The following is an 18069-nucleotide window of genomic DNA, read 5'->3' on the forward strand; positions in this document are numbered from 1 at the left end:
GGCCAAATGCATCTGCATTACTCAGCTTTGGGGGGGGGGGGGGAGGAGACGATCACATATATGCAGCATACTTATTCATGGAAGATTAACTCAGTGTATTATTTGACCAGATTTACAGATTGTAACAGTCAGATGTAATACAGCTGACGAACTAAAGCCACAAAAATAGATCACAAAAGTAAAACTGTCAAGCTAAATTTCCATTTTCATGACTTTGCAAGCATTAACTTACCAATAATCTTGTCAAAGCTGTTATGTTGGAGTATGTCACTTGAAATTGAGTGCGAGTGCAATCCCATCTTTCATCATCCAGAGAGGTCTCATCAAAATATGTTTCCATCTTGCAAAACGAATGTTCACTTGAGCTGTTGGTCACCATTAGTGCGAGAAAGAGCCACAGAACCACTGAAACATTTGGAAAGGTCTCTAAATTGTTCATTTACGCAGCAGTGATACTCGAGACAGTGGCAAATCACAACTTCCTGCTTTGGCGAAGCTGATAAATTAAGTCACTTCATCAAGGAAGACCTCTTGCTGACTTATTGCTGGATATTATAAGAGGCATTTTGTCAGTATGCCTGGTGTTGGCTTAATGGTTAGGGTGGTGGGCTTGGGATCCCAGGATCCCAAGTTCAAATCCCCCTTTTTCTGTTAAATTAATACCAGGTGTGGTTGACTCTGCCTGTCATCCTTCCGAGGTCAGCAAAATGAGTGCCAGCTTGCTGGTTTCCTGTATCCGAGTGGCGACCCTTCCAGGATTGTGCCCAATAGCCAAGGAGACTACTTTGGTCGCACCAACGCTCTGCACAGAGTACGGTCCCAATGGATGGATGGATTTTATCAGTCTTTCTCTATCTTTTCTTCAGCCAACTTACAAAAAGTGCACAATGACGTTGAAGTGATAATAAACAGGTTAACGAGATGAAATCCTGTTTTCCCAACCCATGATAATGCAATCAAATTTGTAATCAAATATTCTCCCGTTAAGACTTCTCTTTGTCATTTCGAACAACGACCTAAGAATCCGTACCTCAGTTAATTGAGTGATTATTTATTGGCCAAGCTACTTTGGCCTATTCGAGGTCCAAACGTTAAGGGTGATAAATTGACACCAATTTTGACTATATATATATATATATATATATATATATATATATATATATATATATATATATATATATATGTATATATATGTGTGTGTGTACCGGGCGTAGTGGCGTGCGCCTGTAATCTAGCTACTTGGAGGCTTGGGTTGGAGGATCGCTTGAGGACGGGAGCTCTGCGCTGGGCCGCGCTATGAGAGGGTGTAGGGCAGCCCGGAATCATGGCGAAACCCAATCCTTATCCCTGTGTCGTAAGAGACGACCAGGGTTGCGTCAGGAAGGGCATCCGGCGTAAAACCTATGCCAAATCAGTATGCAGATCATAACGGATGATCCGCTGTGGCGACCCCTAACGGGAGCAGCCGAAAGACGAATAACAACATATGTGTGTGTGTGTACATGCTTGCAGTTGGGAGTATAATCAAAGGAATCCATGGTAAATTCTCCAGCCTTTAATTGAACAAACATTGAATTAACGTTTCGATCAACAACATGTGCCAAGAAACATGCATCCGTTAACCTCTCAAGAGTGGTGAAAATTATCACATCATCCCCCTAAATACTCAAAGGTGGGGATGGGCAAAATTGGACAACCAATCAACGCACGTATCACGTCGCTCATGCATTCTGACCGTTATCAAATTAAAAAACCACTAGCACATTAACGGATGTTCCAAATTTTGCCATCACTCCCCGAAGAATCCTGAACGACACCATTGTGGCCCAGGTGGAGTCTGCCATCACGGACCTTGAGGACACGACCAAGAGCGAAGTCATATCATGGGTGGCTGCTGTTTTACTTCGACCTCCCCGCATGCCTCGCAGCAATTTCAATTTGGACCAGGCATAACTACGGGCTTTTCAAGAACTACAGAAGATGGATGATGCAGCATGTGCAACAGTGCTGTTGGATCGACTCATGCACACTAAAAAAATGCAGGATATGTTGGAGGATGGAACTACATACGAGTGGCTAATCTCCAATCCAACTAAAAAGGAGGAACAAAGGTTAAACTCATTACTTATCAGAATTAAAGCAAATGGAAGACTGTCGCCTGTGGAATATAGATGGCTGTACAGCAGCAATGGAGTGGCTCCCAGAGCATACGGGCTACCAAAAGTACACGAGGAAGGGGTCCCACTGCAGCTCATTGTCTCCTGCATTAATGGACCATCATATGCCTTATCTAAATTCTTGGCCAATATCCTGAAGCCTTTGGTCGGTAAAACGGAGCTATCCTTACATAATAGTACTACCTTTGCTGAAAATTTGAAACATGTCACCATCAAACCCCACGAGACCATGGTATCTTTCGACGTCATCTCATTATTCACCAATGTGCCTACTGCCCATGGCCCTGGTGATAGAGGTGGCGAACTGGCGGTTTAACTGAGGATGATCGGTGGAAACAGGCTGCGGGTGCCTTAAGCCCGATGGACGTGTGTGACATGCTCTCTGCTTGTCTCTCTTCCATGTACTTTGTCCTTGGCAAAGTGTATTACAAACAAGTTTTTGGCACCGCCATGGGCTCACTGCTATCAATCGTCATCGCCAATATGGTGATGGAGGATTTGGAAGAATGTACCATTCCGTCCCTACCAGTACAGCCAAGTGTGTGGTTCTGTGATGTGGATGACACTTTCATAATCTGTCCCACTGAAACAGTGGACTCCATACATGAGGCCATCAGTAAAACCTTTTCGGCCATCAATTTCACCCTCAAAGAGGAGAAAAACGGAGCCCTGCCCTTCCAAGAGACGCTCGTAAAAAGGGATCCCAAAGGAACCCTGAAGGTCACAGTGTACAGAAAGCCTACACACACTGACCGCTACCTCAGTTTCAATTATTGTCATCCATAGGAGCATAAAATATCGGTGGTACACACCCTCCATAAAAGAGCACCTGAGATACCATCCACCATCGAAGACAAGATGAGAGAGGTGGACCATCTTCAGAGTGTTTTGAGGGCTAACGGTTACCCGGACAATTTGCTACCAAAAAGGAGAACGATCCGACATGGCCCACACAACAGGCTGGGAGCGAAAGAACGACCCAGGGGTTTTTGTGTTCTGCCTTTTTTAATGGTGTAATCTTGAAAGCAGCTGGAGTGAGGGCAAGTTTCAAACCGTCTTCACTCTCAAGAAATCCCTTATGAGGGTAAACGACAAGCTACTGAGGAAGGACAAGGCAGGGGTGGTGTTTGCTGTACCCTGTGGTTGTGGAGCCGAGTATGTGGGAAAGACAGGGAGGCTCTTCGGTCAGCGTATTGCTGAACACCGCAAGGCCTTTGATGGCAATTATCCCAACAGGTCTGCCTTTGCCAAACATGGGCTCAAGGCAGGACACACACTTTTATGTGATAGCGTTAGCATTTTGGATTCGACGCTGAACATGATCAGAAGATGGATTCTGGAGGCTTGGCGTGCAGAGGAAACAGTCACATTGATCACGTAGGCGGTAGAGGATTTACTTTTAGCGTGTGGAGCTCTCTTGCATAAACACACCGGGGAATCCCGGACAATGCATGGAGACACCCGGCTGTTCCATCAGGACTAACCCCACCTCTTTACTGCATTTTGCTGTGTTTGCCCATCTATATATTAATACTGAAGGACCAATTTTGTGCTCCTCCTCGCGGTCGCGTCACATTTTTCTCGGTACTGTGACCTCGACTGAAAGAAACTTCGTACCTGTAAGAGTGCATCGCACATAGTGGCAATAGTCAACTTTCAACTCTGAAGCAGAATAAACATTTTTCATTTTACATTCATTTACATGGCGACATGTGACGTCACCGCTGAGAGGCATCAGGACGTCATATCATTGGTCATTCGCTGACATTATCACGTCTGTCATCGACAGACCGTTACCGCTGAGAGGTGTAATTCCACTCCTCGAAAATAGCGTCTGCAATGTAAAACTCTCTTCTGCACATGCTGACTACCTCAGAAGGTGAATTTCACACAAAAAATGTAACAAGAAACATTGTATCTTCTATATATTAATACTGAAGGACCAATTTTGTGCTCCTCCTCGCGGTCGTGTCACGTTTTTCTCGGTACTGTGACCTGGACTGAAAGAAACTTCATACCTGTAAGAGTGCATCACACATCGTGGCAATAGTCAACTTTCAACTCTGAAGCAGAACAAACACTTTTCGTTGAGATGGGGGCGAGGAGTGAAGAGGCGGGGGCAGGGAGTGAAGAGGCGGGGGTGGGGGATGAAGAGACGGAGGCAGGGAGTGAAGAGGCGGGGGCGAGGAGTGAAGAGGCTGGGGGCAGGGGATGAAGAGACGGGGGCGAGGAGTGAAGAGGCGGGGTGGCGGATGAAGAAACGGGGGCAGGGAGTGAAGAGGCGGGGGTGGGGGATGAAGAGACGGAGGCAGGGAGTGAAGAGGCGGGGGGCAGGGGATGAAGAGATGGGGGCGAGGAGTGAAGAGGCGGGGGGCAGGGGATGAAGAGACGGGGCGAGGAGTGAAGAGACGGGGCGAGGAGTGAAGAGACGGGGCGGCGGATGAAGAAACGGGGGCAGGGAGTGAAGAGGCGGGGGTGGGGGATGAAGAAACGGAGGCAGGGAGTGAAGAGGAGGGGGCAGGGGATGAAGAGATGGGGGCGAGGAGTGAAGAGGTGGGGGCAGGGGATGAAGAGACTGGGGTGAGGAGTGAAGAGACGGGGGTGGCAGATGAAGAAACGGGGGCAGGGAGTGAAGAGGCGGGGGTGGGGGATGAAGAGACGGAGGCAGGGAGTGAAGAGGCGGGGGTGGGCGATGAAGAGACGGGGGTGAGGAGTGAAGAGGCGGGGGGCAGGGGATGAAGAGACGGGGCGAGGAGTGAAGAGGCGGGGGCAGGGGATGAAGAGGCGGGGGTGGGGGATGAAGAGACGGGGAAGGGGATGAAGAGGCGGGGGCAGGGGATGAAGAGACGGGCGAGGAGTGAAGAGGCGCGGGCAGGGGATGAAGAGGGGGGGTGGGGGATGAAGAGACGGGGGCGAGGGTTGAAGAAGCGGGGGTGGGGGATGAAGAGGCGGAGGTGAGGAGCGAGGAGGCGGGGGGCAGGGGTTGAAGCGACGGCGCGAGGGGTGAAGAGGCGGGGGCAGGGGATGAAGAGGCGGGGGTGGGGGATGAAGAGACGGGGCGAGGAGTGAAGAGGCGCGGGCAGGGGATGAAGAGGGGGGTGGGGATGAAGAGACGGGGGCGAGGATTGAAGAGGCGGGGTGGGGGATGAAGAGACGGGGGTGAGGAGTGAAGAGGCGGGGGGCAGGGGATGAAGAGACGGGGCGAGGAGTGAAGAGGCGGGGCAGGGGATGAAGAGGCGGGGTGGGGGATGAAGAGACGGGGCGAGGAGTGAAGAGGCGGGGGGCAGGGAATGAAGAGACGGGGCGAGGAGTGAAGAGGCGGGGGGCAGGGGATGAGGAGGGGGGGGCAGGGAGTGAAGAGGTGGGGGGAAAAGTAAGCAAACTTTTGGGCGGGGGTAAGCAAATTGAAAGCGGCAGATGGGGGAGAAATGGGGCGAGAGATGAGTGGGCGGGGGCTGGGGTGAATTAGGCGGGGTTGAGTGTGAGGGCGTGGACAAGGGGCGGAGGCCCAGGGGCAAGTGGGGCGGGGAATCAAGAGACGGGGTACGGGGAGTGAAGAGGCGGTGGCGGGGCTGGGTAATTAAATTTTTGGGCGGTGGTAAGCAAATTGAAGGTGGGGGGTGGGAGGCGGGGGGAATGCGGCAGGGGCGGGGGATGAGTAGGAGGGGGCAAGCACGCCCTGTCCAGTCCATGTCCCTCGAGTGTGGGTGAGCTGGTGAGGGTGGTTGAATGAACGGAATCCGTCTGTGACGGGGTTTCGGCTAGTTAAAATGATACTGTTGCGTATTTATTTATTACATGCTTTTAATGGCGCGCTTGATTACACCAGATCGTGTTTACTTGCAATGAGTGTGACCAATTATTTCCTGATGTTATCCAAATGGTTGTTGTTGTAATCCAATTTGTTTACACTTGTGTGTTGTTTCACCCGTGAAAGTGACGTGATACGTGCGTTGATTGGTTGTCCAACTTCGCCCATCCCCACCTTTGGGTATTTTGGGGGATGTTTTGATAACCTTTCTCAAAAGTGATGAAAATTAACAGATGCATGTTGCTTGGCATGTCAGGACTTTGCACCAAGGAAGGACTTTGCACGAAGTAGGATGCCCAGTCGGCGACTGGCTTTGGAGGCCAGGACCCCCCCCCCCCACCCCAACCATCTGGTTTCCCAACAATCCCCTTGAAGAAATCCTTTCATTCAAACTTTTGCGTCTCACGATCTTCCATGATCTTTCCTGGGAAAGCCACATTCCCAAGCTGGCCTCCAAAGCCAGTCGCCGACTTGGCATCCTACTTCTTGCAAAGTCCTTCCTTGGTGCAAAGTCCTGACCTTTGTGCAAAGTCCTGACCTTCTAACCACTTACAAAGTTTTCATCCGCGGTCTGATGGAGTACTGCTCCCCACTCTGGGGTGGTGCTCCTGCCCACACCCAGCTTCACTTCACGCTGTGGAAACCAAGGCTTTTAGGATCATCGGTATCTCCCACGATGAAGCTGAGTCTTTGGTTCTCTCACTCTCACCGGAGGCAGGTCGTTGGTCTTTATGTCTTCTACCGTCTCCTCTCTGGCTTCCCCTCCTCCCCCCTTGCTCTGTCTGTGATCTGTCCCCCCTATATTTTCTCAGGGTGCTTAAGGTCCACTAAAAACCCTCTTCTGGTGAAACTTCCAAAATCAAGAATCACTGGCTCACCTTCACTCCTTCATTCCTCTTTTTTTCCCACCTCTGGAACAAACTCGCACACTCTCTTCAATCCTACTCCTCCCTCCGGGTCTTCAAAGCAGCTATTCACCACCACCCTCATCCAAAATCTTGATCTTTAGTACCCCAGTTAATCCACCCCAAACCCACCTCCTTCATTTCATATTCCGTTTTCTTTCCTGAAAGTCCCTGTCGTACCATCTTGTTTACCCCGTGTTCCCCACCCCATCCCTCTCCCTTTCACAGATATCCTATTGTCTTTGTTCCCCACTATTTTTTGCTTCCCTCTCCCACCTCTCTCCTTGTAATATGTTCCTGTATTAGCTCTTACACGAGGCTCAACTTGGTGTACAAAAAGAAAGAAAATAAATAAAAGAAGAATGTGCATCCTTTAGGCAAAGGGAATGTCAAATTGCATTAAAAAGTTGCTTTGGTGGTCGTACAAAACCTTCAAAATCAGTGATATGGAAACTGGTGAAGCAGTTGAAAGAAGCAGGCTGCTTGAAAGTTAAGGAGCACATGCACCAACCAAGTATTGTTACACCAGAAAAAGTGGATGAAGTGCGGGAAAGGATGGAAGCAAGCCCGAATAAATCTGAGATGTTTCGCACAACAAGCTCATTATTCATATTCCTGTGCAAGGAAGATGGTCAAGACACTCAAAACGTCTTGAAGGCCATATATATATATATATATATATATATATATATATATATATATATATATATATATATATATATATATATATATATATATATATATATATATATATATATATATATATATATATATACACATGAGGCTACAAAAGTAGGTATACAGTAATGAAAAACAAAATGTGCACACAAAACGTATTTTATTGATTATACAAGCATATCAATAACAACATACCAATAATAAACATATTAATCGAGTATTAATGAATGAATTCTAGTAGTAAATGAATCCGAGCACCACTATTATAATACTGGTAATACTGGTATAATCCTTACTGTATACCTACTTTTGCAGCCCCATAAATATATATATATATATATATATATATATATATATATATATATATATGTATATCTATATATGTATGTATATATATATATATATATATATATATATATATATATATATATATATGTATATATATATATATATCGATATGTGTATATATATATATATATATATATATATGTATATGTATATGTATATGTATGTATATATATATATGTATATGTATATGTATATGTATGTATATATATATATGTATATGTATATGTATATGTATATTTATGTATATATATATATGTATATGTATATGTATATATATATATATATGTATATGTATATGTATATATATATATATATATATATGTATGTATATATATATATATATATATATATATATATATATATATATATATATATATATATATATATACATACATTTGATTTGAGCCAATTCCTGAATGGTACGAGGCTTTTTAGCGATAAACAAGGTCTTTCATGAGCCCCCAAAGAAATAAATCTGGAGATGTAAGGTCTGGGGAGCATGCCGGCCACTCGATCGGACCACGGTGGCCGACCCACTTTCTGGGAAAGTTTTCATCAAGACACTGATGAACAAAAATCAATAAACTACGAAAATTAATAATGTGTAAGACCATTATTAACAACATGTCTTCCCAGAAAAAATCTGACAGCCGAAAAAACAGAAATCGGGCGCAACTTTTGACTCACTCTGTATATATACAGGGTGTCCCAAAAAAATATACAACTTTTCATCTGCAAAGAGGATGGTCATAACATATATATTTTTTTAAAGATATGTGGCTGGATAGAAAGCTGAAAGGTTGAAGTGTATTGTACCAATGTCAAAATTGCCACCAAAATTTAAATTTTGATATAGAATCGTCGTTTTCTTTTAGACCACATGTTCGACGTAGGCTCCACGTTGTCCGATCACTGCCTGCAAATGCGTTGTCATGTTCTCCATCACTTTGGGAAACGTTTCCTGAGGAATGTTCTGGATTTCTTGGTGGATGTTTTCCTTCAGCTGATCAAGAGTCTGAGGCCTAGGGTTTCCATAGATCCTGTCCTTGAGATACCCCCACAAGAAGAAGTCTGGAGGAGTAAGGTCAGGGGAATACGGTGACCACTCAACGTCTTTGTAGAGGGAGATAAAGCGGCCCTCAAAATGTTGGTTGAGAAAACGCCTTGTTTCCCTGGCTGTATGGGGCGGTGCCCCATCCTGCTGGAACCACTGGGTTCTCATCTGGATCAGGTTGTTTCTCCTACGGGCCTGAGTACATAGTTCAGGCAGATAGAATTCCTGAATCATTTCGTGATAGTTCCTCTGGTTTACCATGCATGTGCGTCCCTGGTCATCTTCAAAGAAGTATGGACCAATAATTATCCCATACCAACCAACCGCCACCCACATGGTGACTTTGAGAACAGATCGAGGCACCAGTTCAGTTGATGCATTCCCAGGATTTTCAGTTACCCAGTACCGAAAGTTTTGCTTGTTTACCTCCCTGGACAAGTGAGCATGGCATTCGTCCGTCATGTGAAGTTTTTTTTGAGGAAGTCTGCATCTTCCTCCAACTTTCCTGAGAACCAATTTGCAAAGTCTAGTCGTTTGCATTTCTGTTGATCAGTAAGCACCGTTTCCGTTTGAATTTTGTATGGAAAGGCATGAATGTCTTGGCGAAGGATCCTCTGAACGGTGCTCTTATGAATGTTTGTCTCGGCAGAAAGTCGTCAAATCGAATTTTTGGACTCTGAACGACCGCCTGTCTCACCATTTCCACATTTTCTTCACTCCGACCTGTCCTCTTCCGACCACTGTGACCCTTGTGAAGGTCAGAGATGGTTCCCACATTGGTAAACTTTGCGATGGTGCACTTTATTGTCCGAAAGTTTGGTGCATGGCGCAAGTGGATACCGAAATGTCTCGAGTAAAGATGCTGCACCTGTATGACACTTTTCGTCTGGTGCCAAAGTTCAACAATTTTCGTCCGTTGTTGTACGGTCAGTCTTGCCATTTTTCTGGTGCTTGCTTGGTATCAATATAAACTTCAGGGTCTCTGCAACAAGAAATGAAGCATTAGTGACAAAATTACTGCTTTTTTTAGGATCAAACGAAGCATTTTATAAGTTGTATATTTTTTGTGACACCATATATATATATCTATATATATATATATATATATATATATATATATATATATATATATATATATATATATATATATATATATATATATATATATATATATATATATATATATATATATATATATATATATATATATATATATATATATATATATATATATATATATATATATATATATATATATATATATATATATATATATATATATATATATATATATATATATATATCTCCATATATATATATATATATATATATATATATATATATATATATATATATATATATATATATATATCTCCATATATATATATCTCCATATATATATATATATATATATATATATATATATATATATATATATATATATATATATATATATATATATATATATATATATATATATATATATATATATATATATCTCCATATATATATATATCTCCATATATATATATATCTCCATATATATATCTCCATATATATATATCTCCATATATATATCTCCATATATATATATATATATATATATATATATCTCCATATATATATATCTCCATATATATATCTCCATATATATATATATATATATATATATTGTGACGGCTGTGGAAATTCGCAAACCACCATTCAGGACCCGTAGGTGAGATATCTTGATAGGTGCATGTGTAGTTAGCCCAAGCCCGTTGTATAGAGGGAATTTATGTGATTCATCCGGGCTGTGACGCTTTGAGTTAGCCATTTTTTCTGTTCTATCTTTATTTTGAACCAATCATGTCTCAACCGCCATCACACAACAACCACCTTAACCACCATGCCAGCCATCGTCACCAACTTCAACCACGCTCCAACCCTCAGACAACAACAACAACGCCAACAGCCAAGAACTTTACCTTCACAACTCAATCCCGCAAACATCGCATCACCGCCATTCCCAACGGCACCATAACCATCAACCCTCACCACCGAAAACCCTCCACCACCTTCACCTCTCTCCTACTACGGCCATTCCCGCACCACCTGTGAACACTGAATGTCGGGCTGTCTTGGGCCCGTTCAGCGATTGGTGCCGAACGCACCGAGCCGCGAGCGCGAATAGCAGCCTTTCCGAGGGAAAATTCTGATCAAAAACGCTACACGCCCACTTTTCTTCCGTCCAATTAGCAAGCGCGGGGCGGCTTGGCCCCGCCTCCAGTCGCGTGTGTGTGAAGTCGATATATGCAAATTCTAGGATCAGGGGAGGTTCACGCCCCTGTTTCCTCCGACCAATGGGCGAGCATGGCTCCGCCTCCGAGGTCATTCTGATCCGAATATTTGCATATTGGCTCTCCTTCCCGCCTATAAAAAGGCAGAGTGGCAAAGTCGGGTCGGTCAGGTGAGGAGAGTGCGGAACTGAAAAGATTGGCAGAATTCGGGCGCGAATTCGCAACAACATATATATATATATATGTTTGTATGTCATCGGTTCACTCTTATGGAAAACCCAGAATGAAGGTTTGGGCCCCTGAAGTGGCAATAGTTTGCCCTGGGCCAATGCTCCATTTTTCCCCTCTCTCCTCCCCGATGACTGTGAACCATTGATAAACATCTGCCCTTATATTTTAATCATCCCTTGAAGTTTATATATGCGGGCAAGGGTTGAGGTTTGAAGAATGTTAATCAATGAAATGCCTGTTGTACCAGCACTGCTCGAGTAAGCTTCTGGTGAGTTTATGTATGGTCAGTTCTTGAGAATGCAAGTGGCATGTTGTTATGAGCTTTTGGGTACAGTAGTGTGGGGAATGTCCTGGATTATGATGAGGTGTAGAAAGTACTCATTTGTTTATTACCTCTGCCACAAAAGGTGAAGAGGAGTTATGTTTTCACCCCTCTCTGTCTTTCTGTTTGTTTGTTTGTCAGTGTGTGGGTTGTCTCAAAAAGTTGGGGATGGATCCAGATGAAATTTTGTGGGCAGGTTGGATGTGTGACAAGGACGAACTGATTAGATTTTGGTAAAAATCTGGATCCGGATCCAACCACGAGAATTTTTAAAGTGATTTTTCACCACTGAGAGATAGGGCTAAATCGATATATAGCACGATATCTCAAAAAGTTGTGGATGGATTCGGATAAAACTTGGTGGACAGGTTGGGTGTGTGACCACGACAAATTGATTCGATTTGGCTGAAGATCTGAATCCGGATCTGGATACAAGGATTATTTAATTTTCAAATTGATTCTTCGCCATTGAGAGAGGGCTAAAAAGGATACATAGCATGATGTTTCAAAAATGTATTGGGCCCGATATGTCCTCGTGGATCAGGCACCACTTGGCGGAAGAATGCGCTTTACCGAGTGCCCTAGTTTCAAAATGGTTTTTGTATTGTTATAGTGTTTGTCCATCAATTTTTTACTTTTACCGCAAACCTTACATGAAAGTGAACATCTTTCATGGCCCAAAACGTTGTAAGCACAGATCTGTGCTTTTTGACCACAATGGTATGAGTGGAAGCAGTGCTCAACAGAAGTACAGATCGGTTTTACCACCCTGAAGTTTCATGGACTTGACGTATCTTTACCTCAAACATTGTTATTCATTTTCATGTGAAGCCACAGTGAGTAGCAGCGAATAAGAGGATCTTTTTGATGTGACCACCCCCCGCATGCTGCCAAAAACCTCAAATAAACATGATGGTATTGCTCCACATGCTCGCACTTTGAATAGTTAGACAGGTGCAATGGTTTATAAGACAGTTGAAAACTAAAACCTACCTGTCCCACATGGACAGGCTGGAAAATGTTAATGCTGAACCATGGGAATATGTTTGCTTTATTTGACCCATTCTGGGTGAAGTTGTGTTGTGCAGACTTATTTCCAGCAGATGGTTTGGGTGGAAAGAATTTAAATGTCGTGTACCCATTGGCTGTCACTGAGTAGGCCTGCCATGTTCCTTTCTTCATGAAAATTGTCATTTTAAAAAGGTGACTGATCCTTAAATCGATGAGATGGTTGCCGAGGACAGAGGAGGAGACTTGGGACCCAGAGTGCATTTTGTGGCATGGGGGAGGCTGATGAAGATCCAGAGACCCGCTGCAGCGAGCAGGAAGTGAAATTCTGGCACTGGATGGTATTTTTCCTGCCTCTTTAGGAGTCCCAGGGCTCGTGAACTGCTGGGACAGAGCTGTGACTCCATGTCATTTGTCTTCATCTCGCCTTGGTGCATGGCCTTGCTCCTGTGAGTTCTGCTCGAAGTTGAACCTTCGGTGCTGTTCAGTGCTACGGAAATGAGATTACACCATTATCATTTTGCAACTCATCTAGTCTGTAATTGCCCGATATAATAACTGGGATTTTATTTTATTTGGGACCCTTTTGGAAAATGGGTACCAAATCCAAACCTGACATCCCAATGAAAGGCACTAATTACTCATTTGTGTCACAAGATCCTAATTCATGTCCCTTGACCATTCTTACTAGCGATTGACCACTTGACGTTCATTCTGGCCAGAGATTGTGCTCACCACAGATTTGGAAATGCTAGACTCACAAAGCATAGTTTTGGTTTCCAAATCGCTATCGATTTCCTTTTTGTGTTGTCCATATGTTGGTGTTGTGTTTCAGTGTAAAGCTTTCATGTTTTGTTAAAATCCCTTGTGGGTATTGATTGCTTTATAGCTTTGTTACTGTCAGATAATTTTTGTTTGTTCAAATTAAAATTGTGTTGAATCCTCCATAAGTGTGTTTGAACATTGCAGGTGTGTATTATCTTTTATGTACTCAAGAGTTGTCCTGTGAAGCGAACTTAAATTGTGTTGTAAGTTTATATTTATCTTTTGTATAACCGCTCTTCCTTGTGGTGGCATGAAATTTTTGAGGGGATGACTTATTTGGCCTCATTGCACTTTATCATTGTGATCGAAATTGCCACTCAGTTATTTGTGTACTTCTTGTGATTTGATGCTAGTGTTTATGTAGATATGCCCGTGAGCTTTTACAACGTGCACACTGCATTACAAAGGGTCTTGTGCAGGTGATTATGGAGTTAGTTTTTCAAACTCGCTTTGGGTTCGATTTTTCCCTTATAAATTGCTGTATTTGTCCTGTTTATTTTCTCAGTTGGTGTGTGCGTGCGTGCGCGTGCGCCATTTTTTTCAGAGATGGCCGAACGGTCTTCGTCAAATTTCCAGAAGTTCATCATTGAGTGCCTGGGAGTGTTTTAGACATAAATATTTTTTTAATTAATAAAAAGAAAGGATTTTTTGGGGGGATTTTTCTTTTTAATTGCTTTATCATGGTTAAGCCTTTGTTGCTACGTGAAAATTAATAATAAAAAATGATCCCTGCATTCCTTCATGGGTGGAGGGAGGTGTTTTAGGCCACCATATAAAATAGAAGAAAAAAAAATTGATTAATTCAAAATGCCAACAGGATAATAGAAGCACCAGGCAATGCTGGGTACCCCTGCTACTATGCTATAAATTAGGAACCTAAACAACAATCTGCCTTAGAATGGAACATCATTCAACAAATGAACATGTCCATTGTATGTTGTACTCCTGACATTGCCACAGTTACAACTAGAAGGGCACTTCTATCCCAAAAAGGAGCACATAGCTCCGCCACTCATTGCCTGATCCACGAGAACATATCGGGCCCAATACATTTTTGAAATGTCACCCAATACAGTACGATGACGTCTTTGGCCCAATCTCTCAATGGTGAAGAATCACTTTCAAAATTAAATAACCCACTTATCCAGATCCAGATTCGGATCTTCACCAAAATCGAATCGATTAGTTCTTGCCACACACCCAACCTGTCCACCAAGTTTTGTCCGAATCCGTCCACAATTTTGAGAAATCATGCGACATATTGTTTTTGGCCCCTTTTCTCAATGGTTGAAGAATCACTTAAAAAAATTATAGTAGCTGGATCTGGATCCGGATAAATATCGACATATCGACATATTGATTTGCAATTATCGACATCGCTGACTAAGGGAACCTGTATGTTGTGTGCAATTGAATTCCAAATTCGTAACAATATTTAAAAGTACATGATATCGAACCATCTGGATCTGCACCAAAATCTAAGCAGTTCGTCCTTGTTACACACTGAACCTGTCCACAAAATTTCATCCAGATCCGTCCACAACTTTTTAAGATATCCTGCACACAAACAAACAAACAAACAAACAAACAGACAGAAAGGGGTGAAAACATAACCACCTCCACATTCGGTGGTGGAGGTAAATATGCCATTACACAGCGAAATGATTGCAGACCATGGACTTGCATGTATACATCGATAGCAACCAAATAGTGTGGCCAATACAGCTATTTAGTCACATTCACAAGGGTGCTGAGCTTCCAAATGTGATCGGACTTGGAACTCACTTCCAGCCCCAAACGATTTTGCAGCCACATGTCAGGCAAGTTCAGACATTCACTTTGTGTTAAGTTAAAAGGGTGCACAATTTCTGTTTATAATAGGACAAAGAGATGCTGTCAACATTTGTTATGAGAAGACAAAGTAGGAGGATGTAACGTTCCTTGCAGATGCCTTTCTGGAGACCTTCAAATACGGGAAGAAAACAGTTATTTACAGCCTTCACAGACGACGATGTTCATGCCAGCGCCACACAGCTAAACAGAAGGAAAAGCACAGTCAGTGATGACCCTGATGATGAATCACTATGAAGCTGGTACAATACTGATTAGACATGTCATCTCCTTTACAGATATTGCAATCGTCTCGAGGTACAATTCACATTGGAGTCCAGGTACCGATGTACTACTACTACTACTCCTGTTGTTACACACCAACCCATCTCTTCTTACACACATGGGTTTAGTTTGGCAGGATATGACATATGCCACATGACATTTCTTGGCTGTACAGTTACATTGGACACAAGAAAGCAACATGATTATTATGCTGGCATGCTCTAACAGGCAGTAATACCACTGGGAAATTTGCTGGACAAGGAAAGAGGACGTGATGGAATCTTTATTTGTGGATGACAAAGACATTGTTCAGGGGTTTCAATAGTTTGGGAAAACAATGCAGCTGGCAAATATGACGGTGCAAGCCATTTTAAAATATGTGGCTTCAAGCTATGCTAATTACCCAGGCAAAAATGCTACAGTTAGAACTATAGTATATGAGAGTATTACTTTCATATACTATAATTGGTAACAGGTCCTACAGTAGTCTGCAGAGAATTACTACAGGGAAGGAATGTTATTTTTGCTTGGGAAAAGGTATTCATACGCTCGGCAGCTTGTTGGAATATGTACATGAAGACTATGGATGAGGGGAGACGAGGTGGGGGTGGGGAAACCTTTCACCAGCACCGAATGCTTTCAGGCAGCGCCTGCAAAGAGCCTCAGTACAGACCTCCACATGGCGACATCCTCATCTTTCACACATGCCACTGAGTGGATGGTTTGGTTGGAAATTGGAGCACGATCACTGGAGCCCAATATCACTGACTGCAGCTGGACTATCTGCCATCATGCCACTCAAGTGTAACTGTCAAGATGCATGCAATACTAGGTCATGTTTTTGCTGCAAAGAGAGCCTGCCCTGTACAGATATGAGCCATCCATCAGGGACAGTTGCTGTGAATGAATGTACTGATCCAGAAGGCGTTCAAGGCATCGACTCTGATGAGGAAGACCATGAAGAGTATCCCGAAAGAACATTGTGATAATGCGTTATTAATGACAGATTTTTTTGATGGAAGCTGAAACCGTGTGATATTTCATTTTAACCGATAAAATATGAGACTCAGTAAGGGTCAATACACTGATGGCTCGAACCATTATTGACAAATATCGTATGAAATTAATAACTTTATGAAGTTTCTTCAACGTCGCCTGGAGTAGAGCTCACTTACTGACAGTCATATTATTTTTTTAAATGTGCATGTGCATCGCAGCCGTTTTCAGATGACTTGCCATTTATTATTGGTGAACATTAAGAATTGGTATTCAAGATAAGGATCCATTTTGGGAGAAGGGTCCCGTAATCCACCCAAGGACACGCTTGATAATTGTTTTTTTTTTTTTTTTTTAAAGTTGATTTCATGACAATATACAAAAGTCACTTTTTTCCCATACATAACAATCTCCATTCAAAGCAGATAGGCCTAAGTCACATTTGCCACGGCGGTCGTGGGGTCTTCAAAATCTACGGCCACTAGCAATTATACGGCGGCCGCAGTATTTCCACGGTCACACAATGTAGCAGTCACATGTTTTTATTTTTCGGGGAGCCACACAGGGTATTTATAAATTGTGGAGACCGAAAACATGGGGGTGCCGTACAGTCTTTGATTTGATGTCGCACGGTGATCTTAGGGCGTTCCTGCGGCGGCCAAAGAATTTTCAAGGCAGACGCAAGGCGACCGCAGGGGGGCCCTAAGGCGAACGTGCGGCCAGACGGACGGTAACGAGTGGGGTTTTTTTTTTTACCAGTTCTTTTGTTGCGGCTTGTCGAATTGCTACGGCGAATGTAGAAATGAAAAAAGTTATAACTCCGCGCTATAATTCCACGGCGACCCTATGGCCTGTAAAATATAGCCAAACGGCGTCGGCCACCCTGAGGCCACCTCAGAAACTCTGCAGCCGCCGCACGTTTCTGTCAATTCAGAGGGCGTACGGCCGCCGTATCCTCGCCGTAGAGCAAATGTGACTTAGGCCTGACTAACAGAATATCTGGCCCATTATATCAATGCAAATTTTTTGATTGTGCACCTAATCCATAAAGGAAAACTAGAATAGCACTTGGTAGAGCACATACCTCCACAGGTCTAAACAGTTTACGTTTTTTATCCCAGTGATGGGCCGGTTCTGCATCCGGACCTTAACCAAAATCTAATGAGCTTGCTCTTATCACACACCCAACTCATCCACCACGTTTTGTCATAATCCGTCCACAACTTGTTGAAATGCCGTGCGATTATATTGTTTTGGGCTGCATCTCTCAATGGCGAAGAATCACTTAAATAATTCTGGTATCCGATCCAGATCCAGATC

At 43.3% G+C, this 18069-nt stretch overlaps 1 protein-coding gene and 2 pseudogenes across 4 annotated transcripts in view; all 3 read left to right on the top strand.

Moving 5' to 3' along the window:
- The window catches only part of AGPS (alkylglycerone phosphate synthase), a 334856-nt gene that overhangs the window by 119885 nt on the left and 196902 nt on the right, over positions 1-18069 (top strand). The gene's annotated exons all lie outside the window — the stretch shown is intronic.
- LOC147032384 (signal recognition particle RNA) lies at positions 1204-1344 on the top strand (annotated as a pseudogene).
- On the top strand, positions 1210-4264 carry LOC147032385 (uncharacterized; annotated as a pseudogene).

Source organism: Eptatretus burgeri, chromosome 2, assembly GCF_056783735.1.
Source record: "Eptatretus burgeri isolate ZD-2024b chromosome 2, Ebu_testis_v1, whole genome shotgun sequence".
Taxonomy (NCBI): Eukaryota; Metazoa; Chordata; class Myxini; order Myxiniformes; family Myxinidae; genus Eptatretus; species Eptatretus burgeri.